General features: G+C 34.4%; 1 protein-coding gene across 42 annotated transcripts in view; it reads left to right on the top strand.

The window, feature by feature from the left end:
* Positions 1-25,543, top strand: part of PTPRD (protein tyrosine phosphatase receptor type D) — a 2,297,676-nt gene that overhangs the window by 1,220,705 nt on the left and 1,051,428 nt on the right. For all 42 annotated transcript variants that reach the window (XM_078062238.1, XM_078062257.1, XM_078062277.1 and 39 more), the window contains one exon: positions 1,880-1,913. The gene's annotated coding sequence lies outside the window, so the exon portion shown is untranslated. The remainder of the gene's footprint in view (positions 1-1,879; positions 1,914-25,543) is intronic.

The raw sequence follows: 25,543 nt of genomic DNA, 5'->3' as shown, positions 1-25,543 counted from the left end.
ACATAATCAAAGAAGCTGCAGGTTGAAATATCATATTCTAGGATTAGGTACAAAGAATCTAATAAAGTTCTCCCTCTCACCAAATTAAGAAACATTGCTATTTTAAATATTCATATAAATCTTTAAATCTATTATTTAAAATTTTGTTATTCAAGAATACTTCCTCTTGATATTTAATATATTATGTGAAGATAGTACTAAAGTCTTTTAAAAAATGGATGAAGAGATAACCAATTTATAGTCATCTAGGGAAAAAAATTGGTATGAGTAATTGCACAAAATTGTTTAACTTTTTGTAGCTTAAAGTAATTGTGGGCCCAGAAGGAGAATGAAGAATAAGACATTGTAAGTGTGGAAAGCACTTGCATGTTTTATATAAGCAGAGTCTGCTCTGGCATAGTTAACTTGGCCAGGAGTATAAAATTACAAACAAGGCAAAGCCATCTTTTCATTCTCCATAAAAAGATAGATTCTCTTTCCTAAGATGATGCTACTAATTTCAGGCTTGTTGCTGGGGTGATCGTGTTAATGGCTCAAGGCAAATCTGTCACTGTTCCTCAAAACACTAATTTCAAACATATGCTGTGCTAATAGAGGGCCAGAAAGTATTATCACCTTTCCATATAAAATTCAAGCTTGCAAAAAAATGAGTTTTTATTTTTTAAATGTTTTTTTAATCTTAAAGTAAAATAAAATAAAATGTATTCCCATATGTTACAAAAAAGTGTCTTAAAGAACTTGCCTAATAAGTCATTTATCAATAGAGGAAATTTTCTTTAATTTCGATTCTTTATTTTTTATGAAACTAAAGGTTTCATTCATAATGGATATTACGACTCTTTTAAAATTCAAATTTCATTACCAAAAACTGGTGCGATACAATAATACTTTTCTCTTAAAGGATGACAGATGAACCTAAGAAAAATGTATGCAACATGTTATCTCTGTATTAAATACATCGCTCCCTTTAGCTTAAGCATCATCCTCTGGACATCTCCCATGCCAAAGGCATAGCAGGAAGTCTTCTGAGCAGGCAAAAGTGAACAGGGTCAAGGCATAAATGCCCATCTATAATATAAGAGAGAATCTATTGAGTATTATAGTAGAAGTACAAAATATATTAGGAACATCTAGAAAAAGCAGAGTAATTCCTTCACTGGGTGTCAAGACAAACTAAACTGAGAAGTTAGTTGAGGTAGCCCTAAAGAATGCGTAGAAAAAATATGAAGGTGAAGAAAAAGGGGTGAACCAAAGTTTGTTTAAAAAGAAAAAAAAAGAATGTGTTTAAGATATGACTTGAGTATAGGGCACAGGGGAAAACAGTGGGAGATAAACTTGAAAGGTAGAATGAGGACTCACTAGATATATATGGGAGAGGGTCTTACAAAGGTAGAACAGGAGCAGTTGACTGAAGCTGTTGAACATTAAGCTAAATACCTCAGCTTTTATTGTACAAACAATAGAGTGAACTTTTTTTTTTTAATCTCAGCAAGGTGATTTATATGTCATCATCAGGGCTATGTATTAGGATAAGATTTTATGATTAATGTTCATGCCCCTACAAAAGCCGTATTATACAAGATTATCTGTACTTTGAAACTTGAACATCAGAATAAAATATGGTTACAAAATATACATTTGCCAGTTTGCATATACAAAAGGTTTTCAAAAACAACCAGCTATCTAATTTGGATCTAAAATGGTGGGGATGAAACACTTTCATATGAACTAACTAAATGATTGAGATCAAATTATGTATCTTTATTGCTTATTTAATTTTACTTCTGTAGATAAATTCACAATATGTGTTTGAAAACAATTTGAAAGTCTTTGGTAGTTTTTATGATTGCAATATCAAAATATATTTTTGTTGTTTCAGATGATGGTGCCTGTCAATTAACTGAATAACTGTGGTAAGTTGGTTTTTCTCTTCTCAAATCTGCATAGAGTGTTTTTATTTCTGATATTCAAAAGGATTTTGTTGCCTATGAAACCTATAAAAACATTAACACTTAAATGGATTGAAAGCCAAACATGCCCTGAAGTAGGCTATATTTTTTTTTCCCAGGGAATTAACCTTTCCCTTTTTACTTCTGAACTGAGCCAAGATTGGAAAACAGAAATTGTACATGTACACCCAGAGTGTAGGAGGGGCACTGTTATCCAAATGTTTTCCATTAAATATGCACCATCTCTTTACCCAGGAATGACCCTGAGAAAACACCCAAATGTTCACAACACCAAAGGCAGCAAAATGTCTTTTAAAGAAATATTAAAAAAAAAAAAGTAATTTAAAGCTATATAGAAGTTTGGTAAGAAGAAGCAGTTGTTTCTTTCTTCTCTCCTCTTATTTCATAGAGGCGTTAATGATCATGGCAATGATATATGCACAAGCTGACTTTCATGTGTTCAGTTTCATAGCTGATTAAATCTGACTTCGCTTTAGTTGAGTCATCATAATGGACAGCAGACATCAAATGACAGTTTTCTATCTTTGTTATGAATGTGCTTGTGGCTGCTTTCGTGGACTTCTATTGGGTAATATTCTATGTGGGGGAATCAAACATTATTAAATGTTTTGGAAAATAATGTTGATGATAATAATGACATATATGTGGCAATAGTGTGCCCTCAAAAGGAAGGAAGGAGGAAAAAGTTGAAGGAGATTTTCTCTCACAATTTGTTAGGCATTTTAGGGTGTTTTTCTTCTTTTCAATTAAAAGTAGAAATTTACTTTTCAACCAGATTATGTCAATGAAGGTGTTTGTTTTCACAGATGCTTCACATATTCAAACTCTCAATCAAAATCTCTCAATCATTTAGAAAACTAGCATCTTATTATTAGTTACTGTGTAAGTAGTTATGAAGAATATTGTATAGGGTTTATGATGATAGTGAAACACCCGACACTTACTGGCATAAATAATTACTTTCTTTCTCTATTATTATTATGAGAAGTTAAATCAGAAAAATGATTTATGTGTCTTAACTTACATAATTGCTTTGGATTATTATGATTGATTATTCATTGAAAACTAAGATGAGTGGGGGTAGTTTGTATCAATCTCATTCATTTCTGGAGAAGTTGGTACCCTTTTACATCCTATCTTGGGAAAGCAAACAACATGTTTCTGTGCTTTTACAATACTGGGGAACTGATATTTTCATGGACTATATTCTCATTGTCATATTTATGAGGAGAAGACATTGCATTATTATCTATTTTATTCCTTAAGAGTTTAAGAGTTTAGAGTAGGTAGAGAGAACATGTCATTACTTTGCTCTCTTATTCAACTGTAATAAAGAAAAAGTTCTGAAAAAGTGCATTTGTTTAGCATAGCGTCCTGCCTCTATGCATGGACTAGACTTCTTGGCAAAACGAGAGATGGCCAGAGATGGAAGTATTTAGAGGAGAATAACACAAAGTTTGGAGGTACGTGAAAAGTTTATCAAGAGTTTGGATAAGGAAGAGGAATGGATGACTTAGATGTGATTTAGGGAAGGACAAATGTTGGAGAAAAAAACATTGTGAGTCTTACTGTATATTATATTAATGCTTCTCAAACTTTAATATGCTCGTGAATCCACGAGCTATCTTGTTAAAATGCAGACTCTAATTTAGTAGGTCAAGAGCCTGCATTTCTGTCAGCTCCCAGGTGATGTCAAAGCTACAAGTTCAAGGGCCACACTGTGAATAGCAAGATATTATATAAATAACTCATTCACTTTGCCTCCTATTCAAGGAATTTCAAATAATACATTACTTCCCAAGCATTTGACTTGAAATTGATTTTTTGTGCTTTTACTTCACTGTGTAAAGATCAATCTTAAGATTAGAAAAAAAATGCCATGTTTTAGTTAAGCCACATACATAAAACAAAATAAAAACAAAACAGCAAAAAAACTGGGTCTTGCTAACTCCTAAGGTCTGCTTTCTCCTCATTAATTAATTATAAGGGTAAACTGTGAGGATCAGAAAAAGTCAATCTGTTTGAGTCAAATAATAAAAGAAAAATAATAATTTTCAAGTGTATGAGATGTAAAATTTTACAGAAAATAAATGTATTTTTAATATTACAATCTATTCAAAGGCAATCATATCAGCACCTTGCAATAGTCAAAATATAAAAAGCAATAGTAGTCGCGGGGATTAGAGAGTTTTAACCATAATATAAGTAAACATTATCATTATTGCTATGCTTGAAAACACTTGACTTTTGTCTTCAAAATATAGTAGGATGTCACTGGTTTTGTATACTGTTCCCATTGACATTATGAATGTTATCTACTTTAATCCAGCTGATTCAGGTTCTGAGGATATTATCAAGAAGGCAGAATAGAAGTCAGACTAGGCTGGGTGGTCAGTAACAGTAAATAATGAAGCTAAGAGGCCCTAGTCCAGTCATGTAAGGAAATCTGAAGGGTTTTCTGGAACCTGGATTTCCCTAGGAGCCTGGAAAAGGCTATGGAGTAGAAGTTCTAAAATCAATCTGAAGTTTTCTGCTCAAACCTTTCCTCTAAATGAGTGTTTCTTCACGAAATTGCATGTCAGAATCACCTGAGGTGTTAAAAAAAATAGTTAATACCTGGGACCCACCGAGAACAATTAACTCAGGTTGATCACTCCGGGTGGAGGCCAGTGCTCTAGCTTCCTGGTGAGCCCATGGGCAACTGGAGTTGAGAGCCAGTGCCATATATTAGGGCCTGAAATTTATATTTATATTTTTCACAAGTTCCCAAGCTCCATGGACCACACTTTAGGTAGTAAGGGCCTACCAGCCCCCATAAGTTTTTCCACATGTTTCAGGAGGGTCAGTATTACTTGGGAGTAGTTATCATTTTTCAAAGGATGAGGGGAGAGGTCGGGAGAAGCAGAAAGGAGAAAAGGGACATCCAAATGGCACATGGTGTGGACCTGGGTAGAATATTCAACTCCACACATGATTGAATTTGAAGGGCAATGGAAAAAGTCCTGCATTCTAAAATACCTCATCTCATGAAATAATATGATGCCTGCATTTGCACTATTATAGTTCATTTGATTTTAGTGCTTTTCAAACCTGACTGTGCAAGCATTATTCTGTAAAACAACTGTTACAAATGTAGAGGATCAAGAAAGAGGGTTAGAGTTGGCAAGAATCTGAATTTTAATAACCATCCATATGATTCTAATCAAGAATGGAGCTTAGAAATTAACATTGTTTAAATGTCCGTACTACCCAAAGCAATCTATAAATTCAATACAATTCCTATTTAAATGCCAACAGCATTTTTTTGCAGAACTTGAACAAATAATTCTAAAATTTTTATGCAGGCACAGAAGACCCCAAATGGTTAAAGCAATCTTGAGAAAGAACAAAAAAGCTGGTGATATCACAATTCCCGGTTTCAAAATATACTACAAAGCTGGAGTAATCAAAACAGTATGTATGGTGCTGGCACAAAACTAGACACATAGATCAATAGAACAAAATAGAGAGCCCAGAAATAAACCCACACTCACATGGTCAATTAATCTATGACAAAGGAGGCAAGAATATGCAATACACAAAAGACCATCTCTTTAATAAATGGTGCTGGGAAAACTGGACAGCTACATTCAAAATAATAAAACTGGACCACTTTCTTATACCATACACAAAATTAAACTCAAAATGGATTAAAGACTAAATGTGAGACCTGAAACTAAAAATCTTAGAAGAGAACATAGGCATTAATTTCTCTGACACCAGCCTTAGAAACATTTTTCTAGACGTGTCTCCTAAGGCAAGGGAAACAAAAGCAAAAGTAAAGTACTGGGACTACATCAAAATGAAAAGCTTTTGCAGAATGAAGGAAACCATCAACAAAGCAAAAGGCAACCTACTAAATGGGAGAAGATATTTGCAAATGAGATATCCAATATAGGGTAAATATCCAAGAGATATAAAAAACTGATACAACTCAACACCAAAATGTAAATAAATAAATAAAAACAATCTGCTTAAAAAGTGGGCAGAGCACCCGAACAACCATTTTTTTCAAAGAAGAAACACAGATGACCAACAGACACATGAAAAGATGCTCAACATCACTAGTCATCAGGGAAATGCAAATCAAAACTACAATGAGATATCACCTCATACCTGTCACATGGGTAAAATCAAGAAGACAAAAAATAACAAATGTTGGTGAGGATGTGGAGAAAAAGGAACCCTTGTGCGCTGTTGGTGGGAATGTAAATTGGTGCAGTCATTGTGGAAAACATTATGGAGGTTCCTCAAAACGTTAAAAACAAAAATACCTATAATCCAATAATTCCACTACTGGATATTAAGCCAAAGAAAACAAAAACACTAATTTGAAAAGATATATGCACCCCTATATTTATTGCAGCAGCATTTACAATAGCCAAGATATGGAAGCAACCTAAGTGTCCATCAATAGAGATAAGGATACGATACACATAGTGTGTATGTATATGTATATATGCGTGTGTGCATATGTGCACACACACATGCATACATATATGCACTTGAATATTTCAGAGCCAAGAAAAAGGATGACATCTTGTAATTTGGGACGACATAGATGGATCTAGAGAGTATTATGATAATAAATAAGACTGAGAAAGACAAATTCCTTATGATTTTACTCTTATGTGCAATTTAAAAAACAAAACAAATGAATAAACCAACAAAAGCAGAATCAGACCTATAAATACAGAGAAAAAATTTATGGTTGCCAGATGAAAGGGAGATGGTGGATGGGCAAAATAGGTGAAGGGAAGTGAGAGATACTGGTGCGCAGTTATGGAATGAATAAGTCATGAAAATAAAAGGCACAGCATAGAGAAAAGAGTCAATGATATTGTAGCAGCATTGTATGGTGACAAATGGTAACTGCACTGTGTTGAGCATAGCAGAACTATAAAGAATTTGAATCCCTATGTTCTACACCTAAAACTAATGTAAAATTGTGTGTCAACTATACTCATATAAAAATATATATATAGAAAGAATGGAGTTTAGAAGCCATTGTTTTAAACTACACACTACCTTTTTCCTGGCCTTCTTTTAATATATATATATATTCCTCTTCTTTAAAATAACATTTTATATACTGGGGCGCCTGGGTGGCTCAGTCGTTAAGTGTCTGCCTTCGGCTCAGGTCATGATCCCAGGGTCCTGGGATCGAGCCCCGCATCGGGCTCCCTGCTCTGCAGGAAGCCTGCTTCTCCCTCTCCCACTCTCGTTGCTTGTGTTCCCTCACTCGCTGTGTCTGTCAAATAAATAAATAAAATCTTTAAAAAAAAAATAACATTTTATATATACTATTCCATATATCAAAAGAGATCAATATAACAGCAAAATAATAATAATACTTAAATTAAATGGTGCTTACTGTTTTGTCAGGCACCGTTCTGAGTGTTCCATATTCTCTAAAACAATCCTAGATAATATGTACTATTGCTATTCTCATTACATATAAGGAAACGAAACAGAAATGTTAAATTGCCTAAACTCACATAGCTGGTAAGTGGTAGAACTGAGATTCAAACTCAGACTTTTTTTTTTTCTTTTAATAATGCATCTTTCTGAAATATTTGGCTCTTGAACCCACACTCTACTCAACTACCAACTGTCATTTGTCCACATAGTTGTCAACAAATGTTTCTGGAGCAGCTTCTATACACTGAGTGCTAAGAATGGAGCAGTAAGCACAGTGAAATGTATACCTTTATGGAGATTACTTTCTTATGGGACACATAGGCTTTTGTTTTTAGAGCAGCCAGAATTTTTTAAAAGAGCTTAGAATTCATGGTAAGAAGACATGAGCTTCAAATATGATCATTCCATTTGCTTTCTGAGTGACCTTAACAAATCTCTTTACCTCTTTAAGTAATCTAATGAAATAATATGAAGGGATATCTAAATGAATTATTTCCATTACTTACATAATTATTGACTATAATGAAAAATGTTTTGTGTGTATGTTTGGCTTAAAAAATGTCTTAGTTGAGAAAGATCGATTTCCCCATGGCAATAGACAGAAAGAGTATCACGAAAGCACCGGTTATCAGGAAGGTTTTGGGGGCAATAGTAGTGGTGTTGGTACTGGCATTGGTGTTAGTAGTGGTGATGATTGTCATAATGGTGGTGATGGTTGAGATGATGAAATTGATGGTAAAAGTGCAAATATGCACTTACTATAGCTTAGGTGTTATGCTAAATTTTTTATATTTATTATTTTATTTAATCCATTTCACAATCCTGTGAAGTAGTACAATTATTGTCCATAATATAGAGCTGGAAAACAAAAGGATTAGAAAGTTTAAACATCTTGCCCAAGTCACATAAGTAATAAGTAATGGAGCCATGTATCAATTATCTATTATTGTATAATAAACTTCCCTAAATCTCACTGGTGTAAAATAACCATTTGATATTCCTCATGAATCTGTGAGTTTACTGAAGAGTTATTCTGCTCTACTTGATGTTGGCTGGGGTCATTTATGTGGCTACATTCAACTAGGGGCTTAATGAAGGTCTCAGTTCTGCATGTGGCCTCTCTTTCTACATGAGGAGTCATCCTTAAGAGGCCCTCATAATATTTCTCTCTAGAAGAATAACTTAGACTTGCACATCACATGCAACTCATTTCCAAGGAGTGTTCCAAGGGACCAGCCCCATTGCAAGTGCCTCACCTTACAACATACTTGCTAAAGTCCTATTGGTCAAAATAAGTCACATGTTCAAGCCCAGACTCAATATGTAAGAGGAACCAAACAAGGACAAGAATATCTAGAGGAATGGTTCAATCTTCCATACCAAATATGGCTAATTCCAAGAGCCATTGTGCATTTAATTACTATAGTATATTCCTTCCCTGGAGATACTAAAAGTAAACACTGGAAGAAAACAGACCACATAGTATTGTTTAAGAGACATCATGAGCAGATTTGATTTGGCCTTATTCCATCAACAATGAGCACATCTAAATACTCAAGATGAAATTTATTATAGAAGATTCAATACTGAGTGGATGTTGAAGTTCAAAGTTCAAGAATTCAGAGGTTTTGAAAGGATCTCTCTACAGCCTAATTACCAAATACAGACAAGGCATAGTTGACAAATTTCTGAATAATGACACATTGGATTCTATTCTTGCTCTAGTGTAACATTCCATTTTCATAAGTGCACATCTGAATGCAAGTGAACCACAAGAGGGTCAACAATGATATTGTGTCTACCTAGATTACCAAATTGGATGTCTGTTGAAGCTTCAGTATTGACCTCAAAAGCATGCAGAAAGGATACGAAAGACTCAGAAGGCAAAAGGCTCCTGCTGTTACCAATTAACCGTCTAAAATGTAGAGATACCTCTTAATATGAGTTTTTTAATAACTTTGGATTTTGAACAGCCTGTGTCTCAATGGGCCTGTCAAACTGAGTTAGTTAGAAAACAAATACCATGCTTATCCAGAACTTTGTAAATGTGGTTATCAGTTTTGCCAGGCTGTACCTCATCACCCTCACTTAGGCCAAGGAGAATCTTGATTGTCCAACAAGACCAGGTAATACAGAGTTTTGCCTCACTGCTTTTCAGGCTTTTACTTTTTTTTAATCATTTTTCTTCTCTAGGAGCTCCACAGAGAACATCTGTCTCTAGGACTATAAATTTGGTACTTTTTACCAGCTGTGAATTTTCTCTATTCCTTAAGAGTAGTAGAGATCAAGAGCTTACTCCCATCATTTAGGGACTAACAATGTGGAAAATTGAGAGAACTCAATATGATCACCACTCAAGAGTTCTCCCTGTGAACCAAAGTCTTCTTTAAATTTCAAAATAACTTCCAAATAAGAAGTCAGAAAGGAACAAAAGTGTTTGTGAGAAAAAAAAAAAAAAAAATATATATATATATATATATATATATATATTTTTTTTTTTTTTTGCTTTTTCTTGGCACAAAATGGAAGTGTAGTTCCCTCTGTCGTGACAGGAAGCAGGATCCATTTCTCATGTTGTTTCAGGGACTTTTGTTTTAACAGTCAATAAAAACTGAATCCATATTGCTGGAAGAGAAAATGAAAGAGAACTAATGCCCTAATATATCAAATAGGGGTTTCTAAGTTGTACCAACAAAATAATTGGGTGCATGTACAAATGAGGATTCACATGTACACAATTCAAATTTTGCCCATGCAAATGAGATAATTATGCAATCAAATAAGTACCTTTGATTAAAATCATTGTGTATGCAAATTCATCACTTGCTGAAGCAGTCATATTTTGGCATGTGCATACATGATTAGTGGTTTCTAATTTAAGGTAATTTTATGGCAGAAATAGTCTTACCTATTGAATCTCATGTCTTACATATTAGCCAAATAATATTTTCTTCAATTTTAAAATTTTCAGTAATCATATTGCCGTCATTTTAAAGCTGAAATTTCTTCTTATATCAATAACATTTTAACATTTCTGAACATTGGATGGATTTAAAAATCAATTAGTTATTTAATGTAGTCTCTTATTTGTCCTTAAAGTAACCCTTAATGGTACATATGACAAAAAAGACATCTCGTTATCAAGATATTTTTATAAATATCATCTTGCAATCAATACTATCTTATTATAAACCTCACTTAGTGCCAAAAAGAATGACAACACACACTTACATTTGCCTATTATATGTCAGGCACCTATCCTTCACAACCAGCCTGTAAGGCAGATTTGCCATATTTTACAGATGAGGAGGCCGAGGCATAGATGACTCTCCCAAGGTCACATAGTAACTGCATAACAAAGCTAGGAAACACGGTGCTTGATAAGACTATGTCTGTGATCCTCCCTAAATGTAGCACTGACTATGCTGCTTGAGTCGCTCCTTTAAGGCAGCCGTGATGGTCTGGGAAGCTGTAATGAGACCTACAGAAATTATCTCCTCTCTTCCTTCTCTCCTTTACCCATCCTCTTGTACCCATGCAAATTCAAAATCTTCCCTCTTGTCTTTTCCCTTACCCTCTTGCTTATGTTTTATCGGTCCTCTGAAGACTCTGGGACAGTGTAAAACTGGTTAGGGAGCCTGGGGAAACTTGGTAGAGATCTTCTCTTGACTGATAGCGGGCTACTATTTCAGGGAGCTCAGGGATTTGTTCTCCTATGTCTCTTGATAACTATATAAAAAGCAAAAATCTAAGCGTCTGGGTGCCTGGGTGGCTCAGTCTGTTAAGCGTCTGCCTTCGTCTCAGATCATGATCCCAGGAGTCCTGGGATCAAGCCCCACGGCAGGCTCCTTGCTCAGTGGGGAGTCTGCTTCTCCCTCTGTTTGTCACTCCACTCTTGTGTTCTGTCTGACTCTCTCTCTCTCTCAAATAAATAAAATCTTAAAAAAAAAAAAAAAATCTAAGCATCTGTAGTCTAATTCCACTTGATCTTTGCTCAGAACCCCCAAGGGCTCCTTAATCTTATTCAGAATGAACACCAAATTCGTACAATGTCTTTCAAGGTTACCCATGATCTGACCTCTTCTCTCAGCTGGTCCCCTACCTCCTTCTCCCTCTGCCACTTGTTCAAACTAACCCTGCTTCCTTGCTCTCCCTGGAATCTGCTAAGCAGTCTCAGGCTTGAGGTCTTTTGAACTTGCTTTCTCTGCTCAGAATACTTTCCCAGTACTACCGCCCAGTGGCTTCCTCTTGGGACCATCAAGTCTCTGCTCAAATGTGATCTTATCACAGTGCTCTTTCACCCACCCGTCCACCTCTGCTTCTTTTTATCCCACTTAATCTATCTTCTTTTGCCTCCAGGGCACTTACTCACCATACCTATTATAAATGTGTTTACTTTTCCAGCTTTTCCTACTGTAATCTATAGAAGCTATAAGAAGGCAGTGACTTTGAACGGGATGTTTCCTGCTGTATCCCCAACTTCTGCACAGAGTAAATGTCAGTAACTAACTAGCAGGAATGAATTAACAAATGAAGGATACAAACAAGTAAATGAATATTCTAGAATTCTTATCAGGATTCTCTGCTCAGCTGTTATTAGAATGATTACATGTTGGTACAACACAAAATTATTTCTTTACAGCATTGACACCCATAAAGATATATTAAAGAGTTTGTCAATGGTTACTAAATATCATTTTACATGAGACAAAAAAAGGAGATGGAACCAAAAGTTATTGCAATTAAAGAAAAATTATTGGAAACTGTACTTAAAGTATTATTATTTTAGGGGACTCAATAAAAGCAATTGCTAACCATTATACTTACTATGTATCACCCTATTTTGCTTGTTTTCCATATAATTTAATCTTCGTGAAACTTGTAATGGAAGGTTATTATATCCATTTCATAAGTGAGAAAACAAAGACACAAAATGTTGAAGTTACTTGTCTAAAGTCAGAGAATCCTATGGAATCACATTGCAAACTTTAAAAAGTGTATGTGTGTATATATATATATATATATATATATATATATATATTTTTTTTTTTTTTTACACTGTGATTTGTTGTTCAATACTAACTCTCCCTAATGATCTTGATTAAGGCTCCCACTTTGAAATTTTTTTTCCCACAAGAATGGCAATATTATTGCATCCTTTATACTCATTATCTCAGAAAGCATGTTTTTAATTTATTCTTTCTGAGTGTCTCAGAAATTATCTTGGAGAAATGAACAAATGCATTAGTATACACATGCTACACACTTTCTTGGACTAATACCTATAATTACAGGAATAAAAACATTTCATTTTTTTTTCTTACGGCAGTTTTAGCCTGACATATTTAAGCCCTTCCAGTTAAAATGCATTTTTTGAATCATGTTCTTCATAAACTCGTAAATGAAAACAAGCCTGTGATTGAAAACTAGTTTTGCAATGAAGCTTTGGAATAATTTATTATCACTTTTCTTTATTACCTGGTTGATGTTTAAAACTAAGATAGCTATACATCCTAGTTTACTTGAACATTTCCAATTCATGCCTGTTTTCCCAGCATTGTTATTAATGTATATAGATAATTATTAACAATATCATGTACTTTCACTTTCAAAATCATCTCAAAGTTGTCCAGCATGGACAATAAATTTTATGTTCACCTATTCAAAGCAGATATGTAATATTTACAGAGTTTTTACCCAGGGTGTAAAAGGAGGAAAGATTAACTCTCCTCAATAATTTTATTTTAATTTCAAAAGGAATTATTTAATTAAAATCTAGAGGGAAAAAATAATACATAATTACCAAAATGAGACACATTAGGCCTGAACTATTCTTCCACTTGCTTAGTAGAAATTTTTCTCAATAAATCTGATAATCCAACTTGAATAATTTAAAGAATCAATCTTTGTTTGAAAGGATAAAACATTTATTCTATTATTCTAGGCCTTTACTAGATGTCATATAAACACCTATTAAAAGCATTAGAGAAGTGGTGGCTGAAATATTATGTTCCCTTCACTCTTCCACCAAACTGATTCAAATGTAAGCCTTATCTTTGGCCATCCTGGCTAGTACAAAGGAAAGAACAAATTCCCAATCATCCTTCTCACCTGCATTCTGCATTCACACCCAAAGTCCTCTGAGCCTCCTGGAGTTGAACAAGTACACAGCCAGAACGTCTTCTGTAATTTCTGTTTCGTTCTATTGAGATACAAATTCCTGGAAGCCCCAACTTGTAGACTTTACATGAAGAGGTTTTTCCTTTCTTCTTTAGATAAAGGAAATCTCTGTGTTGGAGCTCAGGAGCCGGAGACATTTTCTGAGTTTCCTATTATTTCATAATATTCCAAAGAGCCAACTGTCCACCAAGCTTCAGACCTATAACCTATTTCTGCCTTTGTGGTTTTTTTTTGTTTTGTATTTTGTTTTGTTTTTGCATTAAGAGGGCATAGTTAAGAAATCAACACAGAAATGTTAATCACAATATTTGTGTGATTTTTTTTGCATATAAAAGTTTCAATTTTTAGGAAATTAGGCAAGGTTTAATTTTTTTCTAATGTCTTCTTATTTCAAATGCATATTACTCCAGCTCCTTCCTTTTTTCCTCCCCAGATTCTTACAATAACCACTGCTATAAAATGTTTGTCTGTCTTCAGAGTAGTTGACCACTTTTTCAGAGGACTGTATTCTCTCAAAAAATCTCACCACCACCCTCTGTCAAACTTCCAGTAATGCAACCACCATTCTTTTTCCCCACACCTACCCTCACTCCTCAGTCTGTTTTATTTGCCAGGGTCTTCTCTTCTAAAATATATTGCTAGATCTGCCAGGGAGATTTGGAGACTTTGCCTCAGTGGCACACCTCTTCAGTTCAAAGTGAGGCAGATTAGCAGGTCAACAACTCTGGGTGATAAATCTCCATGTGGTGCCTGAGCCTTGAAGTTCCTTGCCAGAGGTTCACAGACTTCATAGGAGTCACTCAGGACAGGATGAGGGAAATCTAGAAGCTTCCTGGCATAGCAAATATATGTTGGAATTACCTTTGTAGCTCAATTTACAAACGAAGGTCCATGTAAGTCAATTCCATCTAAGCTCAGGCTAGACAAGCACTTACTTCTTTTTTTAGCTAGACTCAAGTATTTCCTGAAATAAGTTTTTTCTTGTAACACAAAGAAGGCCACATTTGTTTTCTGAAATCTCTTAAGATAGCTGTCCCAGAAGTTCCTGAATAAATGTGCAAATGAGATCCCTAGTAGGTGGTTTTAATTGTTTTATGAGACAGCATATTTTAAAGGAGCATAGGATTGAAATTATGGGTTCAGATTGTACCTCTGCCGTTTACTTTCTTTGTATATCTGGACTATTCACTTTAATTACAGGCTGTGTCTTCAAATGGGAAATGGAAATCAGAAGTGACATTCACTCCAAAGTTGTGTAGATTAAATGGGTTAATGTAGATAAAAGGCACAGAAAGGTGCCTGACTTAATGACTTTTCTGTCACTCAGTGTACTGAGAATAATTGTTCTCCTTATCCATATTCATATTCACTTTCCTAAGTTTTGACAAGTCTGGGGGTACAAACACACAACACACGCACACACACATAGAGCTATGCTACAGAGCAGCTAGAAGCCCTGTGGGTGAAATATGAGCTCACTGAAAGAACCAGTAACTTTACTTCACATGCTTTTCTGAAAATATGTGTGAAAGGATTGGTTTGCTGTGATTACTGACCTAGGTTAGGTTTACAGCAAAGGCAGAATCTACAACCATTTTGAGCTACTTGTATACAATTGTCTAAAACTTCACTTTCCTCTTGTTTATCTCACTTTCCTCTCATTTATCTTATTCTCCGGGATTATGTCTGAAGGCTGTTGATCAAAGAGAGAGAGGAAAAAAATCTATATCCTCAGGGAAAAATTGTGGAGAATAAATGTTTTTCTGAAACCTGCCTGTCTTCACAGTGTTGTGAGTCCAGATGAAAATGGGCAAAAATGACAAACAATTTTAAGGGCTTTCAGACATGAGGATGCTTGTTAAATGGAGACAGAACATGTGGATTCATTATTCTTTTTTATGTCGATATTATGTCTACTTTATGGCATTATGCTGGAAGACCTGTGTTTGTTCAACCTATGAAATAGTTTGACTCAGGAAATAAAATTCCTAACACCCAGATAGCACCTGAGAGAACAAAATAATGTAAATAATTCAATTCTATTTGAGAGTTTCAGGATGCACAACTGTTTTAGAGAGACTTTATTTTTTAATGTGGACATCAATGTGGACATTTTTTTTTAATGGTCATCAAACAGAAATACTAGTAAAAATCTGAAAGATAATAGTGGAGCATGACAAAAATAGTGATGAGAAAATTCATCATACTGGAAAGTCCAGATTGTAGTACTAAGTGATCAAGGAGTTCATTTTATTGCACAATATTGGCAAACAACCTATACCTACAAGTTACAAGAAATAGTAACAACTAAGGTGAAAAAGCAATCAATTTTAAAATGTCAAGGAATCTACTTATTTATTTTCTAGGAGTGAGCTTAATTAGAAAAGTTGTTGCATGTGTCAAGATCCTGGAAGCAACATATTTTACAAGTTAATGGGTATGGGATTCTTACTGCAACAATGGGATTCTTACTGCAAGAACTCAAAGACTTGACTTCACTGTACCAAGTGATCATTGCTGAAATTATACATAGATGATGTTTCTACATTGAATAAGTTCTTTGGATGAAACTGTTTGACCCACAGAAATTCCTAGTCTTTTGTTCAAACATTGTCTACCAACATAAAACTTTTCATACCCAGGGTAAACAGGATACAGAATCTTACAGTAGGCAGCATGGAGAATTGAAAATCCAGATAAACCAAGGTTTAGCTATCATTTTCTATGCTGACTACACAAAAGATCTTGGACAAGTATACCACTGAGATATGTGTTGTTTATCTGTAAAATACATATTATGTGTCTATGAGCACACACATATATATACGTGTATATATATATATATATATATATATGTGTGTGTGTGTGTGTGTGTGTGTGTGTGTGTGTGTGTATGTGTAAAAAGTTTGTAAAGGATCTCATACTTTGAATTAAATGTGACAAGTAGTATAATATGGTTGTCTGCTAAATACATCTGGTATACAGGTTTATACATAGTAGATTTTTATGAGTGAGGGGGGTGTTGTGGTTAGTTTTGGCCAATACACTGCAAGCAATGGAATATCACTTTGAGGACAAGTATTTAATTGCTGTTACAGAAACTCTCAGTGTTTGCTTCTCTCTGGAACAATGTCTGTTATTATTTAAGGTAGAAGCCACTCTATCAGTCTTGGTCCTTTAGTGAACATGGTGAGACAAACATCCTTGCAGACTGACTCTGGAATTATAGCATGAAGGAGAAATAAACGTTTATTTGAGAAATGGACCTGATTGTTACTGCAGCATAACTTAGCTTATTCTGACTAAGAAATACATTAAGGTCCTTCCTAAAAGCTTATGATAACTTCTTCATAAAAATAAATATAAACATTAGTATAAAAAAGTGTCAATATCTGAATTTGTAGTTTCTTCTTAGCCAAGTCATTTGACATTAACAATGTGTTATGTAAGGCATTAATAAGTTCCTAAACATGGCAGTGCCTCCTTCAAATACTCAGGATGATTAAGAGCAAATTACTTAAATTCTCTCGTATTTTTATAATAAAATTGCTGACTTACTATTTTTTTTTGTTTCATCCAAGTTCTTTTAAGGATACAAGATGGTGAATGTATATCTTCAAGGTACACACTTGAGTTTGAGAAGAGTCTGGATTACAACTTTATGCCATCTGTTTAATTATTTTGTGTTCAGAAATAAAATCAGAATCTTAAATATTTATGAAATACTTAACATGCATAAAAGATTTGATTTGGGTCATTGGGGAAATACAAAGAAAATAAAGGTGTTTTCCTTGTCTTTAGAGAGTATATAATCTAGTTCGGGAATCATGCCAGAAATACATGAGTTATTCAATATCATAGGAATCTGAATCATACCAAATCACAAAAGGAAAATATTGTGCTGCATAGAAAGTTATTTTGATCTAAAACAGCAATTCCCAGATTCTGGAAATATAGAAACAGAGTCTGGTGATGACTTGGCAGGGAAATTTAAGAACAAACTAAACTGGTAGAAAGAGCAGTGTGTGTGACTTCTAAGCACATTCTTATTTCAAGCGAATGAGGTACACTGTTGAGGAAGGTTAACATATTATTTTGAAAATTGTGCCTAATAGTTACTATCCTAATCTCTCAACTCTGACAACTCTTCTCACTTTATTTACTTTCATCCCCTCCCCACTTCCTTTTACTTCATCTGTCCTTAATATCTGTTCCTTTAACTGAGTTGCCATCAATGAGTGGTGAGGCAATATCTGAAGACATTTTGCATAGTGGTCAATAGCAAAGGCTCTGGAGTCAGAATGCTAGAAGCTGAATCCTGCCTCTGTTTTTTCTATGTTAATGTAATAGGGTGGTGTCATGCTCATGGAGTGGTATTTTGAAATTAAACTAATATATGTATAATACTGAGCACATAGTAAGTAGTCAACAAACTAGCTAATACTTTTATTTTCTCTGATCTTTGTTAGGTTACAAATACTTACATTTTAATATAAGGTGCTTGCTTAATGAAAATAATTTGTTGAGAGTCATAGAAAAATCATCTTATTTGTGGCATTTCTGATACCAGGAAAACCTAGTGAGGGAAGCATTTTTCATTCAGGGAGGATTACCACTTTATTACTCATACAGCAATTATAACATCTAGAATGAATGCACACAGACACTGAGTTCATATAGATGTATATATGAAAGCGTTGCTATATGTGTGTTTGATTAGTTTACTCAATAAAAACATATAATTGGGTCAGATTTCTGTATGTTTTCATTTTCTCTCCTTTTGAAATTAAAGAACCATGTTGACATAGTGCAATTTTCTGGCCAAATTCTTCGTTTAGCTTGAGATTTAGAAAAAAAAAATTTTTTTCACATGGAGTTCTTCCTAATTTGTACATCTGAAATTAGGTCTCCTTACCCATTTAAAAAAAAAAATTTTTAGTGTCTATTGAGATGAAATGCTGAGGTTATTACTGAATACTAAAGAATGTATATTCTGTACAATATGTTCTATGTATAATGTGATGTTTATTGGAATCTGGCTTTCTCTTTTCATCCCAAATCTGTGAACAAAATGTTATACTACTTCATAATAAGAGACCCAAAAGGCTCTATTTCAGTCTTACAAGCCTATTAAAGGCTTTTGAACATGACTCTATTATTTTTTCTCCCTTTTAAGACTAGATTCATTTCCAAGACATAGACTGTTTCATATCTTAAATCTCTTTACTGTTTAGGAAATGTTTTCTTTATTAAATGCCCATTTCAGTAGGATATCAGTAGTTACATACCTACTGTCAAATTTCTTTTAAGCTGAGTTAGTAGTTTTGACCTCATAGGTGAAATTTAATTCATAGCTCTAAACATTATTTAAGTCAATACATTTCATGAAATAATTGCATACATATTGTAATTAAAAATAATTTGATTGGTGGAGGAAGGTCTGTTTTTTACTAGTCACAGTTGAATATCCGAGGTAAAATTTTACAGCTGGGAGAAACTGAGGCAGCTCAAACCTCAGAGAATGCCCCTGAAACTGTGGTGTGCAACCATTTGATTGCTGGGAAGAATGCAATCTTACATATCATATGCATATAGTTATAGTAGAAAAAAGAACTCTGCATGAAGACTTTTTTTCAAGTCTGTACACTGAACAGAGATTATTTAAAGTTTTTCAGCAATGAAATATGTAATATAATCAGGAGGAATCACAGTGTAATAAAATGTTAAGATCTAATAATAAGATCTTCCCTGAACAATTTTTCCTTCCTTGTGTATTACATTATGAAATTGATTTAATGTCACTTCCTTTACAAGGAGAATCTCTTCTCAATCCTCACAGACGTTTTATTTTATTTGTATTGTAGTACAATATATATAATATAAAATTGAATATTTTAACCAATTCAGTGGCATTAAATGCATTGACATTGTTGTGCAACTGGATCACTATGCATCTCCAGAATTTTTTCATTATTTCAAACTTGATTCCATTCACATTAAGCAGTATCTCCTGATTACCCCATCTCCCCAGCACCCACTAACTGACATTTTACTTTCTGTTCAATGAATTTGACTATTCTAGTTACCTCATCTAAGTGGATTCATATAACATTTATCCTTGGTGTCTGGCTTACTTTGCATAATGTTTTGAAGGTTAGCCTATGCTGTAGTATGTTAAATATGACTATCATCATCTCTTGCCCCTTAGGAATCTTTTCCATTTTTAAAAATATGTTTCTAACTTTTTCCTCTTTTGCTATGAGATATTAAAATCTAATGTTTTTGAAATATTTTTTTGCCTGTACTCAAACTTGTTTTCCTTCTAGTTAACTTTTCCCCACTATGATTTATACAAACTCTTTCTGATTTTTCCTTGCAGAAACTTGAAAAAACATTTTATCCAAATATAAAATTTTACATATAGATACACGAATAAAAATAATACCATGATAATATTGGTTATACCAACTTTTCTATTCATCTACAAGCCAAATAATCATTTTCTGTAGCAAAAAGATGTTTATTCCTTCAAAAAAATCTTTTCATAAAATCTATGGTTGATTAATGTATTTTGTAATCCTTAGCTTTATTTTATTATAAAATTTTTGAAGTGATAGTTTATTAGTCATGTTGCTAGGGAACTTGGGAAAGGATTATTGTGACATTTATTAAATCAACTTTTGAACAAATTTAGGATCTACTCTTTACTAAAATAATAATAACAATTTTCCCATCATTAGTAATACATAGTCAAGAGATAAATTCAAGAAATACTCAAGAGTAAAAAAATAAATAAATAAATATCTCTCTACACCATGATCTGTTGACCTTTGTGCTACCTTTTATATATTTTTAGCTCTATACATTTTCATTACATGTATATTTACTAAAAGCAGACATTATTTAACAAAATAATGTCCCTTTTGTAACCTATTTTAACTCACATAAAATAAATGTTTCCATATCCTTAATAATTCATTATTTTAAATAGTATATATATATATTTTTTTAAAGATTTTATTCATTTATTTGAGAGAGAGAGAATGAGAGACAGAGAGCATGAGAGGGAGAAGGGTCAGAGGGAGAAGCAGACTCCCTGCCGAGCAGGGAGCCCAATGCGGGACTCGATCCCGGGACTCCAGGATCATGACCTGAGCCGAAGGCAGTCGCTTAACCAACTGAGCCACCCAGGCGCCCCTAAATAGTATATTTTTACGTCTTAAAATCATTACCAGATAAATATAGCTGGTATGATCATGGATAAAATATATTTATTTTATGGATTTTTTCATTGTTTTGTGTATGGCTCATTTTACAGAATTTTTGTCTGATTAAACCAGAACCAAGCTATTTGTTTCAGTTTAGAAGTTAGTTAGTGCTTTCCCATGCTCCGCACAGCATAAATTCTTAAATGCTGAATTCCATGAATTTCGCTTGGCATTTTAAATTAAGCTTTCTCTTGCTTTTGCTTTCTTTTCAATAAAGTCTACCTCTAGGAAATGAAAATCATTTGCTGTCCACAGGTGACCTACTCTCAATGATTCAAGAATAGATAGATATTTAGACAGCTTTTGAAATCAATACCTTTCAAAGAGAAAATAGAACATCCCATAAATCCTCACCAAAAAGAATCCTTGTTTTAAAAAAAATCTCAATACTTGAGATTTAAACCATAAGTCATTTGTACAACCAAGGGAATCTAATTTTTTACTTGATAAAATTTTTTGTGTACTAATTATTCTACAGAAATTAATTCCATGAATAATTTGATGGTTAGTATGTAAGTAAAGTATCTATTTGAATTCTCATGAGTAGGCTTAGACCTAGGAATTAGTATATCCTCAGGATGTTGATAATTTCAATGGCAGAACCTTAATCAGAACATTATGTTAAAGACATCAGATTATACTTAATATCTTCACAGATGAATGCTATATTTATATCTAAATAATTATTTTATTATTGTAACTATGTTTAATTACCGTAATTATAATGAATGAGTACATTTGTTGTATTCATTACTTTAAGAATCCTGTATTTTATGTCTCTAGAATTCAGACATTTTAAGGGATATATAGGTTTGGGAATGAGACCTTTGTTTGTGCAAATGTCTGTTTGAGAGATCCAGAAAGACTGGGTTAAATTATAGGTCAACATCACAAAAGGAAGGAGGTAAAACCTTGGCTGTTCCTTTCCTAGCCTATCTATTTAAGCCCATTTAATACTCTGTAATCTTTGTTTTGAGAAACATAGACATCTGGGAAGAGCTTTTGATTATAACGTCTTTTAACCCAGTGAGCTGTCCATTTGGTTGTATTGGCCATACTACATTTTAATAAATGGAATTTTTCAGTTTCTTCAGCTGAAGATAAAAAGCAGGGAAACATTCTCATCTGAGGAGGACAATTAGGAAATTCATGAATTAGACAACTATTTACATTTTCATAATATTATGAAACAGTTATTTGTTTGCTCATACAAAAAAAATCTTCAGTCTTTGTTAAGGATAATAGCAACTGTATATGAATGATAGTGTATTTGGATTTACACATCTAAAATGTCATGTTTTTAAATTGTACTGTTGGACATGAGACTCAGTCAATATCTTTATTCATATAATAGAGACATATGATTTTAAGTTGAGTTTAGCCTTTGCCTGAGCTTTAGCATATATTGTACCGTGTTCTCCAGTTCAGCATATGGCAATGACATCCTTAAATTTTCTGAGGCCAGATAGGAGTCATCCTTGGTTCCTGTCTATCTCTTACACACTCATATCCAATCCATCAGTGAATCCTGTGAGTTATACAATCAAAATCTAGAACTTAACCTCTTCCTACTTTCTCCACTGCTACCACTCTGGTCTAAGCCATCGTGATTACTGTGGCTCATCTGGACTATGGGAAATGCCTTTTACCTAATCTCTCTGTTTCTGCCTTTGTACCATCCACACTGGATATTGCTCACAGCATAGACTGAACCTTTGAAACTGAAGTCAGATCACATCACTTCTCATCTCAGAACCCTCTTGCTGCACACCTCACTGAGGATAAAACCACAATCTTTATGGTAGCCTATGGGGACCTATTTAAGTAGAACCTTTCCTCCCTCACTCTTCCTTCCTTAATTTCTCCCATTCTTCTTCCTACACCTCAGTGACTTTACCTGTTCTCTCTGTTCTCTGTTCCAACCCCACATTGTGCCCCTGCCACTCCAGAAGGTCTCCCAACCTAGAGCTTCTCCTTCTACTAAGAATGCTCTTCCCTTATATATCTGCATGGCGGGCTCCCTCATCTCTTCCAGAAATTTACTCAAATATCATCATCTAGTGTGGCTTTCCCAACCACCCTTTTAAGATTTGTAAATACTTATGACCCCAAATTCATTCCCCTCTCCAATATTTATCCATATCAGACACACTTTCTTCTTAATATTTGTGTGTGACTCCTTCCATTAGAATGTAAGCACCTTTGGAAAAATTTTGTTTCGATAGTTTTGTTTACTGCTGAAACCCAGTGCATAGAATAGCATCTGCCATATGAATTGTGAATGGAATATACTTCTTCACAGATTTTATGTATATATAGAAGTATATTAGGCAGCTTATTCCACAATAGAGAAAAAACGATCAGTTTAAGAGTTTAAAAAAATCTATAGTTCTATTCTCAAAGCTAATTACACATCAATTCAGGAGAGAACATAGGCCTTGAGATGAAGTTCAGTACATGAAAATGTTGTAAAAACATGTTGGTAATGTGAATTAAGACATAACATAAAATCAGTTGTCAATGAATACTTACCACAAAAGGCCCTGTGCTAGACATTCTGGGGATTTAATGAGCTACAAAGAATAGAATTTTAAAAATATAATTTAATTAATGAGACAGAAAGAGTGCCTAAAACTATAATACATAATAAATAATTAAATATTGACACCAGAGAAGTTGTTTATTCTCACTGGACCTTAGTTCCTTCACCTGTCAAATGTATTGGATGGGGGAAAAAAAAGTCAATGATTTTAAAATTTTTGTTTGTTGAGATTTTAAGAGCCCTTAAGAACTCTTTTAAAAGCTTTCTTAGGGAGGTGCCTGGGTGACTCAGTCGGTTGAGCTTCTGCCTTTGGCTCAGGTCCTGATCTCAGGGTTCTGGGATCAAGCCCTGCCTCAGGCTCCCCACTCAGTGGGGAGTCTGTTTCTCTCTCTCCCTCTGCCCCTCCCCCTGCTCCTTCTCTCTCTCTCAAATAAATAAATAAAATCTTAAAAAAAAAAAAAAAAGCTTTCTTTGGGAATCTACTGTGGTTACCTATAGGGGCTGCTGAGTACCTAAGCTTTAGGCTCTAGACTCTATGTGTCAACACCACCCCCTTCCACTACAAAAGCTCTGCAACTATGGTTTTTACCTGTTGCACTGACACTTAAGATTTGTTTGAGCAAAGAAAGCCAAACCTCACTCCACCCCCAAGTTACAGTGCTCTAGAAATCTCTAATTGGTATAGTACTTCTTCCCTAACCTTTAAAAATTAACTTCTATAACCATTAGCAAAATAAAGTTGAGTCCATTTGTTTGAGGTCTTGTGATTTGGGACTTTGTTCTTCAAGTATAAGGGGTACAGCTCTTATATAAGAATGCCTAAGTTCGGGCGCCTGGGTGGCTCAGTTGGTTAAGCGACTGCCTTCGGCTCAGGTCATGATCCTGGAGTCCCAGGATCGAGTCCCGCATCGGGCTCCCTGCTCAGCGGGGAGTCTGCTTCTCCCTTTGGCCCTCCCCCTCTCATGTGCTCTCTCTCTCTCTCTCTCAAATAAATAAATAAAATCTTTAAAAAAAAAAAAAAGAATGCCTAAGTTCAAGTTCATTACAACTGTCTACAATGTCAAGACTTGTTATGATTCTCAAAGGTATTTATGATGCCTTTTTGAGGTGTTGACCCATAATTGCTGTTGTGGCCTTGTGATTCCTCATTTGGATGACAAAAACAAGAAAAAAACAAAAAGATGTTTAATATACATTTCTAATGTGGCTACAGGCATAGTAATGGGAAAAAAAGAAAAGAAAAAAAAGTGATTTACCAATGATTATTCTTCCTACAGCCTAAAACTCCCAAGGAATTAGTAATAAACTGGGAGCTTGAATAGCATTTAGTAAACTAGAGCTGCCTCTTCTTAATTTGTAAACTTCTTAAACATTTGATTAAAAAAGTTTACCAAGGGCGCCTGGGTGGCTCAGATGGTTAAGCGTCTGCCTTCGGCTCAGGTCATGATCTCAGGGTCCTGGGATCGAGTCCCACGTCGGGCTCCCTGCTCCTTGGGAGCCTGCTTCTCCCTCTGCCTCTCTCTCTCTCTCTGTCTCTAATGAATAAATAAATAAAATCTTTAAAAAAAAAAAAAGGTTTACCAAGAATATACTTTCTATCACTCACCACTTTGTACATCCAATAAGAAAGGTTTTCTTATATTTAACATCCTATTATTTTCCTTCAAAAGTGAATTCATCATAGAAATTTATGGCTGGTTTATACTATTCCTTCTAAAAAGCAGTAAATTAAACCTGATAATAACACATTTATTATCCTATCAAGGAAGTTTTAATTTATAGACTTGAAAATTATCCCAAATTAAAAAAAAATAATGAATGGAGATACTATTGACAAGCTGTGAGCACATATTGACCCATTGGGAGTTAGCTAAAAATTGTTCCTGTGGGTAAGTGAATTTCAAGAACAGAGAATAATGCCCTTTTGTATCCATCTGGGACAGATACATCTTGTAGAAATGAAGTTATTTTTTTTTAAAGATTTTATTTATTTTTCAGAGAGAGCGAGCACAAGCAGGGGAGTGGCAGGCAGAGGGAGAGGGAGAAGCAGGTTCCCTGCTGAGCAAGGAGCCCGATGTAGGACTCGATCCCAGGACCCAGGGATCATGACCTGAGCCAAAGGC

The sequence above is a fragment of the Halichoerus grypus genome, chromosome 14, assembly GCF_964656455.1.
Source record: "Halichoerus grypus chromosome 14, mHalGry1.hap1.1, whole genome shotgun sequence".
In the NCBI taxonomy this organism is placed as follows: domain Eukaryota; kingdom Metazoa; phylum Chordata; class Mammalia; order Carnivora; family Phocidae; genus Halichoerus; species Halichoerus grypus.
Note: the sequence above shows the minus strand (reverse complement) of the source record. Positions and strands in the feature narration are given on the sequence as shown.